General features: G+C 54.1%; 1 protein-coding gene across 5 annotated transcripts in view; it reads right to left on the bottom strand.

Moving 5' to 3' along the window:
* Positions 1-5,511, bottom strand: part of SRC (SRC proto-oncogene, non-receptor tyrosine kinase) — a 50,130-nt gene extending 44,619 nt beyond the window's left edge. For 2 of the 5 annotated variants that reach the window (XM_049100363.1, XM_025470023.3), the window contains exon 1: positions 5,292-5,506. The gene's annotated coding sequence lies outside the window, so the exon portion shown is untranslated. Of the gene's footprint in view, positions 1-5,291 lie in introns of all 5 variants that reach the window. The other 3 variants (XM_025470025.3, XM_025470026.3, XM_025470027.3) reach the window with 3 other exon arrangements.
* Positions 5,512-17,354: the final 11,843 nt, after the last annotated feature.

The following is a 17,354-nucleotide window of genomic DNA, read 5'->3' as shown; positions in this document are numbered from 1 at the left end:
TGAGATGCCAACCCTTGGAGCTGGGGGCTCCCTGCAAGACCCTATATTCCATATCTGAGGGGAGATCCATCAGCCAGAACCAGAAGCCCAGAAAGTAAGGATCACCTGTCCCCGGCAATACACCAGCCCTATTCCTTGGGTAAGATTTCAGGCAAGCTGGGTGCACACTCAGTGGGAATTGGATGCTACAGATCATTCAGAAGGCAGAAGTCTGGGCTCACACTTCGCTGTGCTGGGAGACCTTGGCCCCAGCCATTGTCCCTTCTGAGCCTCTCAGTTTCCTTTTCTGTGTAATGGGAACAAAAGTTTTGCCCATCCCCTGCTAAGGCAAAGGATGGAATGGTCCACGTGGCTACAACCTGGCTGGAGAGGGCACGACATGAGAACATCCACATCAGACAGAGTAAAGGTCAGGGCAACAAATCTGGGCAGGGCAAGAGAAAGTAATCGGGCCCGGACGGGGAGGCTGAGTCTCCCGACTTCCATCCACGGCACCAGGAGTCTGCCTGCAGGCTGCTTGGAGGACTCATTGCCACAGTTTCTAACGGCCCCACGTGGGCTCAACGGCCAGGCCTGCCCTGGACAACTCCCGCAGGAGAGGCTTCTCATTTTATTCTGGAACTCCTCCGGGTCATTGTGCTGGGAAGAGAGGAGCTGAGGCCCAGGGTAGAAGGGAGTCCCTTGCTCAAGGTCCTATAGCCAGGGCTTTGCTCCTGGCTGTGGGCTCTGGGGTCCTTCCTATCCACCTCTCCCTTGACTCGGCCCCACCCAGGCTGTCCAGTGGGAAGGCACAGGCTGGCTGAGTTGGGAGAGCCTTGGATCAAAAGACAAGAGATGTGCATTTTTCTCCTAGCTTGGATAATATGTCCCGGGTCTTTCTGGCCTCAATTCCCCCATCTGTGAAAAGAGAAGGTCAGAGTGGATCGGGAATGACAAACGCACGGCACATGGACAACATGCTCTAATCCTCTGCCAATGGCAGACATTACTCATCTCTCACAGCGCTCCTTCCCAGGAAGCCAAGCCTGGACCTCAGAACGCTTCTCGACACAGCAGCGCAGGCCTGGGCCATCTTAAAACTGGATGATATCTCAGTCCCCGAGAGGGAAGGGAGGGGAGAAAGATGTCACATTTACTGAGTGTCCAGTAGACTCAAGCCACTGGGAGAAAATAGCAAATCTAATCTCCACAAGGGAGGTATGCAGAGGTTTGGGTTTCCTTTGGACAGACGGTGGGAACCAGGCCTTGAACACAGGGGAAGGACCTGCTGGGCCTATATTTCCGAGAACCATGATGCCGAGCCAGCGCCCAGGTAAAGGCAGGGACCAGCTCATCCCACTCTCCCCTTGGCCTCACTAAGGGTAAAACCGCATGCCCATTTACAGCTTCAGGAACTGTTTCACAGGAAGGGGGTGTCTGCTGCCAGAGGATGAAGGATTTAAGCTGTACCTGGTTCTTCCCCACCCCTATTTATCTAGTTAATGAGTGCTAAATGCTTTATTTCAGTCCTCTCAGGGCACCCTAGGAGCCATGACTCATATTATCCCACTTCACAGATGAGGAAACTGAGGTACCCCAGAGGAAGTACCCTCCCCTCCCCTCCCCGCTAACTGGCTTGAGTGGAAACCAGAGTGGTTTACTGTAGAGATAAGGGGGTTAGAGCAGTGGTGGGGGAGTAAAGGACCCAAGGGGAGATAGAGGTGCTGGGAGCCACACGATCCATGCAGGAAGTGGCTTCTCCTCTCTGGGTCTTAGTATTAACATCTGGAAAATGGACCAATCTCACCTAAGGCAGGCTCTCAAGAAGTTGGGCTGAACTAGACTAACAGCACTCTCCCCAGTCCAGCCTCCTCGCACAGCAAGGGCAGAGCAGGATTCAAATCACCCGGCACAGGGGTGGCCTTGTCTGCCAACATCCTTTCCTAGGCCAGCACCTTCGGACTCCATGAGTTCATCCACTTAAAGCCTTCCAAACACAGCTGATGAGGCCAGACCCACCGGGCCCAGGGGCTACCCAGTGTATCACCACTTGAGGCAGGTCACCTTCCCTAAGCACCTATGGGCACCAGGCATGGGGGCCATGTAGGCCTCCTTTGACTGCTACCTGATAGGGAGATACATATTGTCCTTGTTTTCAAGACAAAGAAAGTGAAGTCTCAGAAAGATACAGTGAATGACCCAAAGATACACAACGGGTGGAGACAGTCAGAACTCAAACACAGACCTGTTTGACTCCTGAGCCCTTATCATAACCCTGTCATACCTTTGGTCTCCAGCTGTCCCCTGCCTGCCCACCCCCCCACCTCACACCCAGCCTCCAGCCACCCTGCATGCACTTCCCAACTGCTGGCTCCCACCCTCTCCTGCCTTCCTGCCAGTGAACTCCTACTCCACTTTCAAAGCCCAGCCTCAAATGCCTCCTCCTCTTGACTCCTGATCTAGGCCCCCACAGAATACTTGGAGTCCAGCCCACAGATCTATTTCTACCAAGTGCCTTGAACAGCTCTGTATCCCTGGCCTCCAGCATGGGGCTGTTCACACAGGGCACGCTGAGTAGTCCCTTGTGTGAAGATGAAGGTCAAACTCATCCCCAAGGCCCACACAGCTCCATATGGTCCAGCCATATGAGTGATTACCCCCCAAAACACCCCCTACTTCACCTCTCACCCACTCTCCTTAATTCTCTGTGCTCCGAATTCAGAGGCTTTCCCATCGTTTCTCTATAACACACACTTCCCCACCTCAGGGCCTTTGCACATGCATTTCTCTCTGCCTGACAAGCCCTTCCCCAGCTCCATGCTTGGCCAACTCCTACATACTTCCTTCAAAATTCCTCTGCACCCCACGCCTCTCTCTCTGAGCCCTTATCGCATCTGTGATTATATATTAATTTATTTGGTAACTTGTTTGCTATTTGGCTCACCCTCTAGACTCAAATATCTAGGAGGCCAGGGACCTGTTCACAATTCTGCAGCAGGATGACCACCTCCACAATCCCAGCAACCCTGGGAAGTGTCCGAATAGAAGAAAGAGCACCCTCCCTCCTTCTTTGTTGAGCAAACTTCTTGCCCTCCCTCACCTCTTGGAAGCCCCCTGATGCCTCCTACAACTCCCACTACTAACCCCTTTGCCACACTGCTCAGCCTGAGTTTGAAGCTCCTAGCATATAGCAGAGGCTCACACAGGGTCACGGATGTTTGCATCTGGGCAGGTTTGGAAAATGGGATCAACGAGGACCAGGGGGTTGGGGAGTGTTGTCAGCAGGTCACTGAGCCATGTCCTCCCTGGCTCCTGGGGCTCGCGGGAGCCAGACATCCCCCCCCCCACCCGCCAGGTCACAATCAGGAAGAAGCCACAGCAGGCACTGTGCTGTGAGCTGGGGAGAGTTCATGCTCCAGGAAGAGGATGGGGAGGGGAGGCAGAGCCAGGGAGCCTTCCTGGAAGAGGTGGGCCTGAAGCTAAGTCTTCAAGAGTAAGAACAGATAAACAGCTCACAGAGGAGAGGGCAGTCCTGGCAGGGACACCTACAGGAGGAAAAAAGCCCAAGAGCCACACAGAAGGGCTTAGGCAGGCAGTCAGCTGAGAGAGGTGACACACTGTAAATCACTTCCCTAGGTGGAAAGACCACATCACCGAGGCACACCACATCACCACATCCCCAGGAGGACCTCGTGGCTTCCATGCAATCACTCATCAATCTGTATGGTCTAACACCGTTGCATGCCTCGTCCCATACTGAGAAACCCCTGCTCCCCCCACACTGGAGGGGTCAAGGGCAGCCAAACTGGGGTCTCTGAAGTGTACGTTCTCATTCCAGCTTCAAACTGTGTGGGCTTGGTCAAGTCCTTTCCCCTCTCTGAGCCTCGGTTTCTCCATTTGGCCTATTTTATACTTAATAAGACTGAGGCCCAAGGAGGCAGCGAGTTGCTCGAGGTCACACAGCTGCTGGGTGGCAGGATGGTGCTGGAGTTGTTTCTCAAGGGGCTCTCAGGTGGCTTTTCGGACACCAATCCATCCTCTTCTGGACACAAGCCCCACTGGGACCAGCCCCCTCAGCCCCCTCCCATTTTAGGCAATTCATCCAGTGAAGCACTCATTTATTGAGCACCTACTACACACTGAGCTCCTACACGTAGAAGTGCATATATTCTTCCCCCATTCCACATGTGGGTGCTCAGAGGGGCAGTCCCTTGGCCCAGGTCACCCAGGGAGACAAGAAGTCTTGTCTGTCCAGCCAGGAGGCTGACAAGAGGGGCACTAACAGGACCGGCCTGGTCTATGCCTGAAACCAAGTCTGATCTCAGCAGCACTGTGGCTGGGCCTGGACTCATCCCAGGTAACCCAGGGACCCCTGCCCCAAATGTAGAGGTCCTGAAGCTCAGGAAGCCCCACTTGACAAGCCTCACTTGTTCGGCCCACCGGCCAGTGAGCCTGAAGGCCCCAGAGGCAGAACTGATACCCCATAGGTGAGCCTCTTCTGTTTACCGTCATCCTTCCACCAGCCCAGCAGTCCCAGCCAGACCCACCTGCCACTGATCAGGACCCCCAGATCAGAGAGGGTAGGCAGTTGCCTGACCACACAGAGCTGGGCAAGCGGCAGCCCCTGTGGGCACCTAAGCTCACCCCCAACCGAAGCCCAGGCAGGGAGATGGACCCAGCCTGGTGGAGAAAACCCAAAACTTTTGCCAACTTCTGAGCAGGCAGGCGGCTGGGCCTGCCAGGGGCGAGGCTGGGGGCTGGGGGCAGTGGACCGACAGTGCGGCCCTGTCCCTTCCAGACCCGCGGCACCAGGCCCTACCCCAAGCTCCAGGAGGACAGGGTGGTCCTGGGGCCCCGGCCCGCGCCCCTGGCTCGGCGCCCCCAGGCCCACCCTGCCCGCCCCCTCTCCACCTCCCATCCCGGCCGGGGGCGCCAGGCCCGGCAGCCGCGGCCAGAGGCGGCGCCGACAGGCTCAGATTTCAGATTTGGCCTAGACCTGGCCCGGGGGCTCGGCCGGGCTCCCGCTCCGGGGGCTCCGGGGGCTCCGGGGAAGGGGGAGCCGGCGGCGGCCCCCGCGCCGGCCGGACCCCGAGCCCCCGCCCGCCCCCTCCCCCCCAAGGCATCACAACAAAAGGCCGCGCCGGGCAGGTCCCCGTGCGCCCGCCCAGCGCCCCGGGATCGCGCCTCGGACCCGGCGAGGCCGGAGCGGGGCCCCGAGCCCCCCCCGCCCGCCCTCCGACGCCACGGGGTCCGGGCGGGGCTCCCCCGGGCCGGCGGGGACCGGGGCCCGCGGAGGGGCGGGGGGCGCTCACCTGGGCCGCTGGGCGGCGGCGCGCGGGCGGACGGACGCGCGGGAGGGCGGACCGCGGGACGGCGGGGTCGGGCACTCGGCGGCCTGGCCGCTCCGGCTCCCAGGCCGGAATGGATTCCGGGCCGGGAGAGACAGATCGGGAGAGAAAGGGAGGAGGAGGCGGCGGCGGCCGGGGAGGGGAGAGGAGGGAGGGAGCGCGCGAGCGGGGAGGAGGGGCCCGGCCGGCCGCCGGGGGGAGGAGGAAGGAGGAAGCGTGCGGGGCCCGACTCCCCGCGGTGACCCGGGAGAGACCCACGCGCGGGCCCCACCCCGTGGGCGCAGGAGCCGCAGGAGCCGGGGTGCGGAGGGGCAGGCGGGGGGCGGGGACACAGAAACCCTGCCCCCACCCCGACCCGTGAGAGCGCCCCACCCTGTGGGACCCCTAAATACCCCCCAGCCAAAATGCCCTCCCTAACCGGGCCCAAGCACCCGTCCTGCTGACCCCAAATCCACCTCTTCCTCAATTACCGGTAATAAGAATAATAATGTCAGCGCTAACGGAGCCTTTGCTCTTTCCCAGGCACCATGCCAATGGCTCAGGTCGACTTTTAAAAGGCTCTATTCCTAACAACACCTAGGCTGGGCAGGCTGATGATTATCCCCATTTTACAGATGAAAAACTGAGGCACAGAGAAGGAAGTCACCTGAGGAGAACCAGGCCTTGGACCCGCCTTGACTTGAGTTTCCCAAAGCAAGGACCGGGGCAGGAGGAACAGTGTAGGGAAGAGCAACATTTATTTTAATAGATACACGTTCATTTTATATTTTATTTTATTTTTTTAGATTGTATTTCTTTTCAGAGAGAGAGCAGGGGGAGGGGGAGGGGCACAGGGAGAGAGAGAAGCAGACTCACTGCTCAGCAGGGAGTCAGTTGCAGGCAGGGCTCCATCCCAGGGCCTGAGATCATGACCAGAGCTGAAGTCAGGTACTTAGCTGATTGAGCCACCCAGGTGCCCTGATATATGTTCATTTTAATGTGCATTTAAAAAACAAAACAGTAACTAAGGCGGCTTATCAGAAGTCATTGAGTTTTAGATATTCCTGCTTATGAGGGGGCTGAAGCCAGTATTTAGTGGCAATCACACTTCCCAGAAAATAAAGAGGCAAATTATATCTGGATGCAGGGGGCAAGGAGTAGAGCAAAGAAAAGGGACAATAAGGAAATGCTGCTTTAGGCCACAAAGGCTTCTGCAAACACTATGCCAACAATCTCACCCCATGCTCCAAAACTGCACCCCACTTTTGGCTCTTCACTAGTCCTCCTGGAATCATGGCATAGGGAAGGGTGAGTGTGAATCCAGCTTTAAATACCATCCCTGTTTTGTCTCTCCTTCTTTGAAATTTCTCCCATTTCACAGATGGGAAACTAAAGCCCATCCAGGTCAAACAGCACCAGGCCTCGGCTTCTCTTCCCAAGAGGAGCTGGGAGGTGAACCCTAGAAGAGAGGAGGCAAAGGCCTCAGAGCACAATAGAGCCTCCAAGAGACCAGGAATGGGCAAGGCCTAGAGCCAGACCAATCTGGGTTCAAATCTAGACTAGTTGCCCACCTGCCGTATCTCCTACAAGTCCACCGAGTTCCCCAGCCCTATCCCCTTGCCTATAAAACGAAGTGATTGTGGCCCCATAGGACTCCTGAGAAGGTTAGAATGGACAAACGTGAGGGTGGCTGAGCTTGTGCTCAGCTAATGGTACCAGCTAATGGTAGTTCTCATAGTCAGTAAACTGAGGCCAGAGGGGGAAGCATATGTTCAAAGTCCCACAGCAAGTCGGCTGCAGAGGCAGCACCAGAAACCAGCCTGGGCTGATAAAATAGCTGCACTTGTTTGCAAGGCTGACTTAAAGATTAACCACAGTTTCCTGGGATTCTGGGCAGGCCCCCCGCTGGAGGAGCAAGTTTCTCAGCCCTTATTTCTCAGTCCTGATGGGCTTCACTGGCCACACTAGGGCAGGGACAGGATAGTCATCCAGTGGGTGCTGGGACTGACTCTTACCACTTAGGTAAGCTTAGGTGCTAACTGTGCTAACTTAGGTGCTAACTGTGTTCATCTCTTTCCAATTCCAAGTCCAGTGGTGTCACATTGGTAGCTTGATGTTAGCCACAGTTAGAGGGAATAGTTACACCTTGGAAATAAGAAGAAGAAAAAAAAAGCCTTTTTCTCCTTCCAGTGAGCTTTATAAATGTTCAGTATGTCCAAGCACAGCACATTCATCCTTAGGAGTTCAACTGAAAGTTCTAGACTTCTTCTGGACTTGGGATGACAGAGGGCTTTAAAAGAGACAGACTTTTGGGATCCCTGGGTGGCTCAGCGGTTTAGCGCCTGCCTTCGGCCCAGGCTGTGATCCTGGAGTCCCAGGATCGAGTTCCATATCGGACTTCTTGCATGGAGCCTGTGTCTCCCTCTGCCTGTGTCTCTGCTTCTCTCCCTCTCTCTGTGTCTCTCATGAATAAATAAATAAAAATCTTTAAAAAAATAAAAGAGACAGACTTTGGATCCACAGACCTGGGTTCACTGCCATTTCTTGTCTATGTGACGGCTAGCATGCTGCTTCTCTGAATCTCAGTATGCCAATCTGCAATAGGGGCTAAAGATTGTGCTTCCCTCAGAAGGCTCTCAGTATGATGAAACAGGTGACCTACACTTAGTATATGTGAGCCCTCAGTGAACCTACACACTTTCTCAGAGGAGTGGGGTGGGGGTGACAGCTGGGACAGGTCTTGGCTCTACAAGCACAGATGAGGCCTTCTACCTGGAGCTACCACTGGTTTTGAGGGTTGGCCAGAGGCTGAGGTTCTCAGGAGGCCCTTCCAAGAGGATGTGGCAATATGATGGTTTCATTATTGAGCGGTGGAAGTGTTTGCTAGTTTCAAACCACCCCTCTGGGCCTTTGTTCATGCTGTAAGCCAGCCAAGAATGCCTGTCCCATATTTCTAGCTTCCCAACACTTACCCACCCCCACCCCCACCACCCCTCTCATCAAGGTCCTAAATAAATTCCACCTCTTCCAGCACACGCTTCCTGACAAACCCCTGATGGAGGCACACTCCAAGCCTGTCCCCACCCTGAGGACAGGGACTATGGTCTGATCCATGCCCGGCACAGAGCAGATAATGCCCAGTTGGCGGGAGAGATCACAATGACTAGGGACATCCACATAGAAAGTTCAAGTTCCAACTGCTCCATTCATTGACTCTATGACCCTGCCCTCTCTGAGCCTCAATTTACTCATCAGTAATGTGTGGGAAACAACTGTACCAACTTCCATGATTATACAGATACAAGAGTTGCTGGTCTGTCTGGGCTGGTAGATTAAATAACTCTTTGTGCATTATTTTGTTTAAAACATTGTCAGTAAAACAGCAACTCATTGGTTAATACCTGCAAATTATTCACCATGGTTTATGGACACAAAGCACTTATTGACCATCAATGGTATATAAAGGTCCTGGGCCAGGTCTGGAATACCACAAGGACAATCTTGCGACCCAAAGCACCCAACAAATGACAGATATTATTGATGTCAACATGTTATGTTTCTGGAATCCTCCTCTTTCCTCTGACACCCAACCTGGGCAAAGCTACAGGAAGGATAGAGTGGTAGGTGTCAGGGACACCTGGACCCACACAACTGGCAGCAGTCCCCTGGGTGAGAGCTTTCCCATAACATGGGATCTGAGGCACCACCTGTACCTCACCCAGGGCGCTGGTGGCTCTGGTTCAATGATGGCCCATTTGCCACACCCATCCCAAACCAGCTCACCCTTGGAGCGACGACTAGGAAGCTGACCCATCATAGACTCTCAGTGGGAAATTCCAGACCAGCCCTGTCATTCTCCAGAAGGCTTATAGCAAGCTGTCTGTTTGAAGCCACGGGGTTCAGAGTGGAAGAGTGGGTAGGCTCTAGCTTGAGGCTGTAGAAAGGGTGTGGCCCCTTGCATGGCTGCCCAGTGCTTCAGTGCGTCAACCTGGTTTGGTCCTTGCCAACCACGCAGGCCTCTTAGCAGGCCCTGGTCACCTTCCCTCCGCGTCAAGCTTGCCTCCCTGCAGTCACTCCATCATAGCAGATCATTCTATGCAGAGATGTTACACCTACTGGTCCCTCTGCCTGCAATGCTCTCTGTGCCCTAGTTCCTGGCTAAGCCCCACTCTTCTCTCCTCTGGTCAGTCAGTATTTATTGCACATATACCAGGTGCAAGGGTCTGTGCTGGGGGCTAGAGATGCAGCAGTGAACAAAACAAGTCTGGTCTCTACCTTGGAATTGTTCACAGCCTCCAGATGAGGGAAGTCTGACGACTGCACCAGGCATGATGATGGGGGAAGCACTGAGGGTGAGAAGGGTCCACCAGAGCCCCCCCACCGCCCGCCAGCATGTGTGATGGAACAGAAGGCTAGTGGAAAAAGAAAAGGTCCTCTACGGAGAGTGTAGAAGCCTGAGGAGAGCACTGCAGATGAAAATAGGACAGAGATGATGTTCCAGGCAAAGGGAACAGCATGAGCAAGGACACAGGAGCCCGAAGCACTGCAGAGGCAGTGCTGATAGGGCACAACATGATGGGCAGGCTGGAGTGGGGGAAGTGAGCAGGGAAGGGCTTCTGGGTAGAATGATCTGCTATGATGGAGTGACTGCAGGGAGGGAGGCAGGCTGGACAAGGAGGGGAGGCAACTGATGGTCCCCCAGTGCCAGGCTTGCTTTCTGTCCCCGAGGCCTTGGAGAGCCATGGAGGGTCACAAGGAGAGAAATGCCTGGGGAAATGTGCTATCACGGACTGGGAGACAGATCGAGGGGTAGCAGGGAGCACCTGGAAGCATCTGTGCTGGCAGCAGCCACAGGTCAGGGCCAGCTGAAGCCAAGTCCTGGGCTTACCTGGTGTGTGGGGGGTGGTGGGGGGGTTGGAATTCCAGGGAGGGAGGCCAAACCAGCCCAAAGGCTTAAGACACAGGACATTCGAGAAGCATCCTGAGCCCCATGAGAGTCCAAAGGATCTCGGAGCAACAAGCACGTTCTCCTTCAGGGCTGGCTGCCAGGAGGGTGGCCAGCCCCCAGCAGGTTCATCCCGCATCCACCCACCTGCCCGGCAAGGGCTGGAGACAGAGGGTGCCTGGACCAGGTGGAGCTCAAGCAAACCATGATGTTAACCAGTGAGTGTAGCTCCAGATGATCCAAATCCTCACAGCCCCACCCTCTGGGTATACACAGCCGATTCAGATGGGAAGCCTGAGGTTCAAATGCTTCTCTATCCAGCCCAGAGTCTGGTCACAAAACAGGGCACATCACAGGCAGAAAAGACCTGCCCGTGTGAAGAGAAGGGAGACACCTGGCCCCACCAGGTTCCTGTGAAGGCCAAGAGCCAAGAAATTCAGCCATTCATCCCCCCCACTCCCCTCAGGCCACAGTAGAGGCCCAGAGAAGGACAGACACTCTCCCAAGGTCATGGGGGCAGGTGGGGGGAGGGTCTCCGACAGGCTGAGCCAGCTCCCCTCCAGCCCAGGTCTCCTTCCACCATGTCTCAAAATGTTTGTGAGAAAAGATGAAAGGAGCTAGGGCCCTTGATCCGCCTGGCCTGGCAGGAGGGCAGAGGGCAGGGCGGAAATCTGCAGCCAGAGCGGTGACCCCCCCCAGATCAGAAGGGGTTAGAAACCTGCTGAGCAGACAGGAGACAGCCTGCAAATGGAGGGCTTCAAAGAGGACTTATAAAAACAATCATCACAGCACCAGTTCACCGTCACTGTGCACACCGCTTCCTGGGCAGTGCCCTGTTCTGAGGCTCTGTGCGTAGCCTCTCGTTTGAGGTAGGAGTTATTGTTATCCACATTGTACAGATGAGGAAACTGAGGCTCAGGGAGGCGACATGCCAATGTGAGGGAGTGCAGGACCTCGAGTTCAAAGCCAGGAAGAATTCAGGTCCCTCTGAGAATGACACTGGAGGTTCTGTCCTGCCCAGACCTTCTGAGTCTCAGCCTTCGCGGCCTTCACCCATTTCCCGTCCTAGAGGGAGAGGCGGGCCCCACAGAGCCTGACCCAACCGCTGACGTCCACCCCCCTCCCCTCCCTGAACCTCCGCTTCCACCTCAAGGAATGTCTCCATCTCCAACAATTCCCAGGCTTGTTGGAAAGATGGACTGTAGCAATGTTTCGTGGGAGTCCTTGGAAAAGTAGATACTCAAGAAGAAAAAAATGCTAGTACTATACTCTGCCCTCAAGAAGAGCATAACTCCCCATTCCTTAGTGGCTTCCTTCCTCCCAAGGAGGACAGCGTGGAGGCGGGGGCAGGGAGGTAACTTTGCAGTGGAGAAACCCAACAACCCTGCCTCAGCCAGGCGGTCAAGGTCGACAGCAACAGGGCTAACGTCATGGTAATAATATGTGCCCTTGATAGGATGTGATGAGAACAGCACTTCACCTCTGTGGTCTTCTTTCCCAGAACCCATAATCCCAGCGTAATCATGAGAAAAACATCAGACAAGTTTCAGTAGAGAGATATTCTACAAATATTAGCTGACCAGTTCTCCTTAAAACTGTCAAGGTCATCAAAAACAAGAAAGTCTGCGAAATTGTCACAGCCAAGAGGAGCCCAAGGAGACACGATGATTACACGTAATGTGGCATCCTGGATGGGATTCTGGAAAAGAAAAGGGACATTAGGGGAAAACTAAGGAAGTCTGAGTAAAACGTGGACATTAGTTAATAATCACGTACCGAGGGATGCCTGGGTGGCTCAGTGGTCGAGACTGCCTTCGGCTAAGGGCATGATCCTGGGGTCCTGCGATCAAGTCCTGCATCAGGTTCCTCAAGGGAAGCCGGCTTCTTCCTCTGCCTAGGTCTCTGCCTCTCTTTCTGTGTCTCCCATGAATAAATAAATAAAATCTTTTTAAAAAATAATCATATACCAATATTGTTTCATAAGTTGTCATGAATGAACCAAACTAATGCAAGATGTTGTTAATAAGGGGAAACTAGCTGTGGGGTATGTGCCATGTTATGTTCTAGGGCAAAGGAAAGGATTTTAGGACAGGCAGGAAGCCAAGAGAGCTGTCTCTAAGCACCTCCTTGTAACGCTGGGGAAACTAAGGACAGAAGAATGGAAGTGACTTGCCCAAGGTCATACCACAAGTTGATGACAGTCTGGACTAGGATCAAAGTTTCTTGATGTCACAAGAATGTATTAAATGCCTACTGTATACAAGGCACCAGCCTCTGTCATCGTGGTGAAGGCAGATTAAGAAGTTCAAAGATTTTTCCATGGCTCAGCACCTCCTTTGGACGAGGTGTCCAAGGACACAGCCCCTGCCCCTAGGGGGCTCTGAAGCCAGAAGGGGAAAGATGCTGACACATCCCAAGCTGGAGGGCCAGGAGCCATGAACTTCCCTGTCCAAAAGATCCAGCCCCACCCCGTGCAGCCCGTGTGACCTTCTGAGCCTCATTCCACTGCCAGTGACATCAAGCACCCAGTGATTGTACCAACTACCAGTGGTGCTGAGAGGTTCCAATAAGGTGTCAAAGCCAAGAGGTAGTTAGCATGATGCCTTGTACGCTGCACACACTCAGTAAACAGTGATTCTTTCCGTGGACTTTTAAGGGCAGTCTGAGTGCTGGAGGAGCCGAAAGAGGTAGCCACTTCTCAGTTTGTCTAGGTGGTGGTTTCCCCGGGAGCCGCCCAGAGGAGGGACATTTCAGTTGGGTCTTGGAGGACAGGAAAGGGTTTGCCAGGCAGGGAGGAACTGGAAGCTGCAGCCCAGGCCTCCAGAGTTCACTGTCTGGGCTGGCAGAGAAAGATACATCAGGCCACTCTCTCGGGGCATTTCCATGTGACAGGACTTCCCTGTTTCCTGGCCTTGATGCCTCCTTCCTGGCCTCCTTGGGCTTTGGGGTTCACCACTGCCTGAGCCAAGGGCAGAGGCAGCCGAGGATGAGCCAGGGTGGGGGTGGGCACCAGAGCCAAACGACTCCAGGACTCAGTCTGGAAATGAAACCAAGTCGTGCCTCCCACTCACCGGCTGAGTGTCGCTTATACAACTTCCTCCTTCTGTTCCTGTTCAGGAATTACCCGGGCAGGCTCTGCAGTGGTTAGGGGATTGCCCCACAGGCTATGCTGGGGGCCTCTGGGTCTTCTCTGGCCCCTCAAAGACTCCCAGCCCCTTCGCCTGGTCAGCCTTCCCCTTGTCCCACTCCTGCCTCCACACATGTGCCCCTGGAGTGTGGTCCATCGTTTCCTCTCTCTCTGCTCGTCCAAACCCTACTTGCCCCTGGGCCCCTCTTAGAAGCCTGACACAAACACCCCTCTCTGTCCTGGCTTTGTTATCTGCTCATCCTATATGGCAGTCCTTGTGCTAGGATTGGGGATGGATGCTGCAGTGATGGTCCTTTGGAGCTTGGGCCTCTAACCCCTATGGCCCAGTGTGTCCCCCATGCTTTGTCCACCCTTGGGGAGAGAATCGAAAACCAGGCCCCCAGTCCAGTGCAGTTTCTGCACAGTGTGGCCTTAGGCAAGTCCCTTCCCCTCTCTGGTCAGCAGTGTTTTCATAACTGCTGAGGGAAGAGGTTCGGTGACAAGTAGGTATCCTTAAGAGAATAGGCAGGAAGGATGGTGAGGACTGCCCTGACCCCCCTGCCAACCCCAATATAAAGCATCCCTCCAATTGGAACTGGTAAAATGCATGCAACTGTGCCCCAATTCATCCCAATTGCTGGGTGGAAACAAATATGGGGGGCCAAGCAAGGGTCCCCACCAGGTGGCCAAACATCATTTTAAGAGCAGCTACGAAGGGGTGCCTGGGTGGATCAGTCAGTTGAGCCTCTGACTCTTGGTTTTGGCTCAAGTCATGATCTCATGGGTCATGAGATCAAGGCCCACATGGGACTCCTCACTCAGGAGGGAGACTACTTAAAGATTCTCTCCCTCTTCCCTTCCTCCGACTCTCTCTCTCTAAAATACATAAAAATAAATCTTAAAAAAAAAAAAAAAGCGGCCACAGAGACCTGGTTTTGAATCCTGCCTCAATAGCCCTGTGACTTTGGGCCACTCACTTGACCCCTCTCGCCCTCACTTCTCTCATCTGTAAACTGGAGATAACAGTACATACCTCACATGGCTATTCAGTGATTAGCATGACACACACATGCTAGATCCGCCATCAACGGATATATTGTTGTTACTATTATTTCCAGTGCAGCCAGCCTAAGATTCCAGGAATAAAGTGAACTGCAATGGCAGACTTAAAATGAACAATGTAGATCTATATATTTTCCCATGGAAAGAGTTCATGCTATAATAGTAAATTAAAATGTTATAGTATTAATAATATAATGCCAGGGTGCCCAGATGGCTCAGCTGATTAAGCATCCAACCCTTGATTTCGGCTCAGGTCGTAGTCTCAGTGTCGAGAGATGGAGCCCCATGTGAGGCTCCCCACCCAACAAGGAGTCTGCTTGAGATTCTCTCTCTTTCTGCTTTCCCTCTGCCCCTCCCTGTTTGAGCTCTAAATAAATAAATAAATAAATAAATAAATAAATAAATAAATCCTTTTAAAAATAAGAATAATATAATCCCATCTCTGTTTTTGTTTTTTTTTTTTAAGATCTTATTTATTTATTCATGAGAGACTCAGAGAGAGAGGCAGAGACACAGGCAGAGGGAGAAGCAGGCTCCACGCAGGGAGCCTGATACGGGATTCGATCCCGAGACTCCAGGATCATGCCCTGGGCAGAAGGCAGACGCTAAACTGCTGAGCCACCCAAGGATTCCCCCATCTCTGTTTTTTTTTTTTTTTTTTAAAGTGGGCATATGAAAAAGAGCTAAACACTAGCATGTTTCTAGCAGTTGTCCCAGGCATAGGGGATCACTGATGAGCTTATTTATTGTTCCTTTGTGCTTGTCTTTTCTTTTGCCGTTTTCTGCAAAACACCACAAGCTCGTGTTCCTGGAGCAATAGGAAATAATATAGGTTATTTGTGACTCTGATCACAGTGGGTCTTTGCTCACCAACTGATCTGAACACCCAGTACAAAGCCTAGTCACAGAGCTTCACAGCTCAGGGCTCCTGAGAGCCAAAGTCCTTGAGGGTGAGCCAGTCATGCACTTGACCTCTTTCTACCTAATCTGGGTTGGCCCCTGGATATGCACCTGCCTGGGATCCTGGTGCTTATTGTGCTCCTGGCTCCCTCTGAAGAGGAAGAGAGAAACCCCTAGAAGTGTCCAGTTCTCTCCTATGATGTCCCAGGACCCTGCTCTTCCCCCTCCCCTCGGCTTTGGCTCACCCTATTTACTTCCACAAACCCTCCCTGTAGGCAGAGGCAGAAATGAGTAGGGGGGCTCTTTGACCCTGGGCCTGCATTTAAGGCCAAGAACACAGTCCGTGTTAGCCCAGGAGGAGCCTACAGTCCCATGGTTTCACCTAGGCTTTGTCTTAGGTCCTTCTGAAGCAGAACCTGAGACAAGCACTCACTTGGGAAGGGATCCGAGAAGCTGCAGAGCCAGCAAGGAGGGAAGCCAGTAGAAGAAGGGTTATCCAGGTCACTGCTATAGACAACAGGAGCTCCAGTCCTCTGAGACCTCCAATAGATTTCCACACGCCTCCCAGAAATTATTCCCCTCACACTTCCTAACCAAGCCTGCTCCTTGCCTCCAAGGAGCTAGGGGGAGAAGATCTGAGAAGGGACTCCCACCAAGCTTTACCCCTCCCTTTCCCCAGCTCTAGCACCTCCACCTCCCTGCCTCCCCACAGAGCTCTGCAGCATCCATCATCCTGTAGACCCCTCCCTAGAACAGTCCCCCAGCACCCACCCTGGGCTCCAGGATAGCAGAATGCATCCTCCATTCCCTGAAACTGGTCCCCTCCTCAGTCCCCCACTTAGTGATAGCTACTCCATCCTCTCAGGCACTGCAGCCAGACACCAGGCATCCCAGCCTCCACCCCCCCCCCCCACGCCCAAGACCTACTGCCTCTACCACCCTAACCACCCCTCCTCTGGTCCCTTCCCCTCCACCTGGGTGGGGCCTGGCTCATCCAGACACCATCCTGCCTCTGATCTCCTGAATCATCCCATAACAGCCCTCGTGTTCCTCTTTCCAAAACACGACTCTGGTCCTTCACTGACTCCCTGTGGCCTTCAGCCAGACCCATAGTTAAGAGGCCACACAGGACCCTGCCAGCCTCTTGAGTCTGATCTTCATCTTGGTCACCCCCCACCCACCTACTCACCCATGCCACTGTCTCACCTACCTTCACTTGGCATGTCCTGCTCCCTGCCTCGCCTCCCTGGTTCATCCTATTCATTCTCTGGTCCCTCTTCTGACCCTCCAGACTAGGCCAAAGCTTCACAGACCCCATCAGCACTGTTGCAAAGAATGCTCATTTTAACCCTTCCACTCCCCACCCCCACCTCCACCTCCAGACAGAGAGCCCCAAGGGTTAGAGTTTGGGCCTGCATCATGCGCAGACCAGGGCTTGGTGGGTAGGCCCCAGGCTCGTTGGAACAGGAATCTCTGCCCTGGATTGCCCAGGTCTGCTGGAGCAGTGCCAGGCCTATCCAAGCCCCTGCCTGAGGCTAGCACACGAGCTTAGGCTTCCAGACCAGGAACTGAGCCAGCCACCTTGCCCCAAGTCCTGCCCTGAGTCTGGCCTCACCTTCTCCCCATACCCATGCCAGCCCAGTGGGGTGGGGATCTCATGAGAAGCCAAGGAGGATCCCAGTCCCCGTCTTGACCCAGGCCTCAGCTCCCTGGGGCCACAGTCCCTGGCTGAGACCTCTCCCATCCAGATGGTTGGATGAGGGAGGCCTAGAGTTGGCAGGGAGGCTTCTCCCCACAACACGAATCTGAACCAGGCCTCTTGCCGCTTTATGGCCTGTGCTCAACTTCCCACCACAGCTATCTCCCAATAATTAAATAGAGTTAGTCATCCAATAGTTCAATTAGCTCCCTGGGCCTTGAACTAGCTCCCCTGAAGCCCTCCCATTCCTAGAGGTACTGGTATCTGTGTTTCCAGGGCCTTGGGGCAGGACTCCTTGATTTGATTCAACTCTGC

Source organism: Canis lupus, chromosome 24, assembly GCF_003254725.2.
Source record: "Canis lupus dingo isolate Sandy chromosome 24, ASM325472v2, whole genome shotgun sequence".
Lineage (NCBI taxonomy): Eukaryota > Metazoa > Chordata > Mammalia > Carnivora > Canidae > Canis > Canis lupus.
The sequence above is the reverse complement of the archived record's forward strand: the minus strand, read 5'-3'. Positions and strand labels throughout refer to the sequence as shown.